The 4,288-nt window shown below is 39.2% G+C and overlaps 1 protein-coding gene across 6 annotated transcripts in view; it reads right to left on the bottom strand.

The window, feature by feature from the left end:
- Positions 1-952: 952 nt before the first annotated feature.
- SGTA (small glutamine rich tetratricopeptide repeat containing alpha) overlaps positions 953-4,288 on the bottom strand; it is an 87,365-nt gene continuing 84,029 nt past the window's right edge. For 4 of the 6 annotated variants that reach the window (XM_033956178.1, XM_033956176.1, XM_033956180.1 and 1 more), the window contains one exon: positions 953-1,406. The gene's annotated coding sequence lies outside the window, so the exon portion shown is untranslated. Of the gene's footprint in view, positions 1,407-1,450; positions 1,705-4,288 lie in introns of those variants that run through there. The other 2 variants (XM_033956177.1, XM_033956179.1) reach the window with 2 other exon arrangements.

Genomic DNA, 4,288 nt, shown 5'->3' with positions numbered 1-4,288 from the left:
GCCAGAGTCTCCTTCGCTGTTTGTGCTTTCTAGATCAAACAGTCTAGCATCTTGCTTTACTTCCAAAGTATAGATATTGAAATCTTTAAATATATATTACAATATTTTTTTGAGAGACCAATGACTTTGCTAAGCTCTACTATAGGACCTTGATGTACTGAAATATAGAGCATACTGATTTATCCGAGGTCTCTTTTTTCTCCACCATTTTTTGTGATTTAACTCTGCGTGTGATACAGCGGTCTTTTGAGCATAATTGTCCTGTCTACCATAATTGGTTAGATATTTCTTAATATTATAAATCATTTCTGCCTGTAAGTCTTAGTTTTATGTGCCTTGAGTTAGTAAGTGCTAACTTAGTTTACTCCCCAAATAATCATTGAGCTTGTAGATAATGAGTCTGTTTCCCTTTTCTCTCAGTATATAGATGAGACACTATGCCCATAACAGTACCTAAACATAAGGGCCCTCTAACCACTCCCTCTACCTGACTCTTCCACTTGCATACTGAGAACCTTGAAATCTCAAATAATACTTAAGCCCTATAGAATCTGTTTCACATGTAGTAGATCCTCAAGATTTGGCAATACAATATAAAATTCCTTGGCATTTTTCAGACAACCAAAGTGGGTTGAAGTTATATAATCTGAGAAAAAGCAAAAGGATATGTGGATGTGCTAAAGAGCATCTGCAAAATTGTCAGATCCCCAACAGAACCTGTATCATCTGAAGAGAAAACATGGGAGAATGAGGAGCACCAGTAGGAAGCTGACCTGAAAGGAAGTTCATGAGAGCCACAGCTGAATAGAAGATTAGAGCATATGTATAACATTAAGGTTCTCCCTTACCCATAGATAATTAAATTAGGGCAAATATTCTCCAAATCTGTTCCAACATACAGGAACTAGACATTGATGTAAAGATTACAGAGAAAAAGAAAGCAAGTGCAGGGTTCCTGTATATAAACAACCTTTAATAAAGAAGACAACACAAGCTTGATTTTAAGGTCCCAGATTATTTGCCTTTGATTGGCATTCCTTGTGTATGTAGATCTTCTGTCCATGGAAGTTCAAACTGTTTGATTTTGCAGGTTTGAGAATGAAAAGCCAGCCTGGAAGTTCTTGATCTCATAGACATCTTGTGTGGGCGATCGGAAATGAAAGTCTTTCAACTTTCCTTCAAGTTTGGGAGAACACCTGAATATATAAAAGTGATGTGATTGGGAACTGCTGGTTTGTTTATAATGTGCTGGCTCTTCAGAAAAGGAACAAGGGATGGGACAGAAAGAATCAGTCAGTCAGTCTTAAACATGCAGGTCTCATATTTTTCTGCTTTCACTTGGACATTCCAATATGAGACATGGCTTTTGTTCTGCAGCTGTAGAAATCTTTTCTATACAATAGAAACTGGAAGCCAAGAAATGTGTCAATACTTTATACTGACAAAGCATCAATAAGCCCCTTCCCCAACAAGGCAGTCAAATTGTTTCTGTACAGTTGGCCAATCAAAGGGATTACATTTAAGGCCTAAAGAGAGGAGCAACCCACTCTTGTCAATAAAGGCACGTTTGGATAAAACACCCTGTTTCAACCATAGTCCTCAAGAGGGTTTTAAACATTTATGACCTAGAAGAGGCATTAATGGGAAAAATGGAAGAAGTTTTTCAGCTGAAGTTTCAGAACAGGTCCATGGATGTAGAATACACTAAATGGGAATAGGAGTTAGGGTTAGAACAGGAAATAATCAATACAATCAGGTGTTTTACAGATTATGGTGGCTGCAGCAGCAATAATTTACAAGCAAATACAATTTAAAATCCTACATAGATTTTATATCTGAAAGGTAAAGGCCTTTAAATAGATTCAAACCACATCAGAACAATCTTTCTGTGCAAAAGGAAAGTGGGTACTTTGGATCATTAGTTGTGACTTGAAAAGGGTATTAGGACAAAAGGTAAAGCTTTTCTAGGAGGTGCAATATTAAACATATCCAAGTCCCTTCTGGTTAGGGGACAGTTTGCCAGGTTGTTTATTTGTAAAATGAGCTTAGTGGCCAAGAAACAGTTTGAAAGTTTACTCCTGTTAATGGAGAAGTGCACTACATAGCTTAATGCTCATGGAAACAACAGGATGCAACACTTTCTCTGGAGTGAAAACAGCAATTTTTGCATACTGGGAAGAATTATATTCAAACATTTTCACACTATCTTCAATTGATGCGGCAAGCTCTGCTAGGGATGTGGAAGGAATTAGGAGGAGAGGATGCTTAGAATGAGTATATGGGTAGGAACTCCAGAGTTTGGGAAGAAGAATTTGATCATGGTGCGAGGTTAGAGAAGGAGATCTGGGGGTTTGTTACTTTGTGGTGGTCTTGCAAAGCAGAAGTAGCATACTCTCTATGGACATGTTGGTTGAGGAGTGGAAAGTAAGGGAGGGGAATGTTTTACACACACACAGTATATATATATATATATATATATTAATTATACACACACAAGGATAAATCAAAAAGTAAAGGCAAAATACATTTAACGGCTTTAATAGAAATAACTGAGTGATTAACATATCACTTTTCCACATAATCCCCATGCAAGACGATGCATTTGTTGTATCGTTTAACTAGTTCCTGCATTCCTGCAGAGAAGTTTTTCGGCTACTCCCGAAGCCAGATTAGTGCTGCTTCCTTTACTTCATTATCAGAGGTGAATCTGCAACCTCACAGTGTCTCTTTCTGTGGACTGAAGATGTGATCATCGCTAGGTGCCAGATCCAGCCTGTAAGGAGGATGTGGAGGATGTCACTCTTGCTATATGAGGACGTGCATGGTCATGGTGCAGCATTGCTCTTCTTTTGCTGCAAATTACAGGTTTAAGTTCATTTCACAGCAATGCACAGTATTTTCATTGTTCACTGTTTGCCCATGTGCTTGGAAATGTGCCAGAATAGGCACCTTCATGTCCCAAAAGAAGATTAACATGATTTTCTTGGAGGAGGGCTGCAATATGCTCTTGTGTGTGCAATGTTGATGGGCGACCAGATCGACCTTCATCAGTTACACCTGTTCTTCCCGCTTTAAACCTTTTCACCCACTCATAAACCTTTTGTTGATTCATGGTACTATGTCCATTCTGAGTCAATATCCGATGGTGAATTTCCACAAGTTTTACTTCCTTTGCCCAACGAAAACGCACTACAGTCGACTCCGCTTAAATGCAAGGCCTCTGGACTGGACTGCGACGTACGCTTAATCTGAGTAACACTTTTTAGTCATGAAAAATCACAATACACTGTAGTCAAATGCAATAAAACTTTTATTCAGTAAAAAAAACACGTGTAAAACAATTCTACACGGTTCAGTTTTAGAATCAGCACTGTTCTGTCTAATGAAATACACTGTAAACCTTTTTTTAAACCAACATTCTACTGAAATAATCAATCACTGTTTTCTGCACGCAGATTGCACGATTCAGGCTGTATATCTGCTGATGCTGTACAACTGGCCATAGTCATAACATCCATTTATCTCCAGATAACGCAGCATGTGTAGGGACTTCAGCATGTCTGAGAAGGAAACAATCTCTGCAGTTGTTTTGTGATGAACGCAGCAGTATCTCTGTCCTCAAAAGACTCTTGGTTGTCTGCAGTGTCCTTTATGATATTGGAATTAGTGCTGTCAGTTGATGTGGGCACATCGTTGACAACAGTGACATACAGCTCAAATTCTTGTGGTGAGAGTCCAACTGGGAGTTAAATGGACAAAGTGTCAGCTTCAGTTGTCTCATCAGATGCATGAATGAAACTCGCCTGTCGATAGCAATTTGAAATCGTGGATGATGAGACTTGACTCCAGGCCTCCCGTACCATGTGAAGAGAATCGTGCACCGTCATTTTTCTCACAAGCTCAGCAGCTCGGGGGCTGGATTCCATGCTTGCATCAATCACTGCCATCACATATCTTAGGATGAGCGACCTGTAATGACGTTTGAAGTTGACGATTATCCCCTGGTCCATCGGTTGGATCAAAGATGTCATGTTTGGTGGCAGAAACACGAGTTTGATGTTGGTTAGTTGTACTTCATTGCTGTGTGCTGTACAGTTATCACACAGCATTACAATGTGCCTCCTATGCCTTCTCATCAGATTGTCAAGCTTCTGTAACCATTCAATCCACAATGTTGCTGTCGTCCATGCGTTTTTGTTGCTTTCATATTCAACAGGTAGGCATTTAATGTTTTTGAATCCATATTGCAACTGAGCAGCAATGTCAATAATTCCTTTGACACCTTGAA

This window comes from Geotrypetes seraphini, chromosome 8 (assembly GCF_902459505.1).
Source record: "Geotrypetes seraphini chromosome 8, aGeoSer1.1, whole genome shotgun sequence".
Lineage (NCBI taxonomy): Eukaryota > Metazoa > Chordata > Amphibia > Gymnophiona > Dermophiidae > Geotrypetes > Geotrypetes seraphini.
Note: the sequence above shows the minus strand (reverse complement) of the source record. Positions and strands in the feature narration are given on the sequence as shown.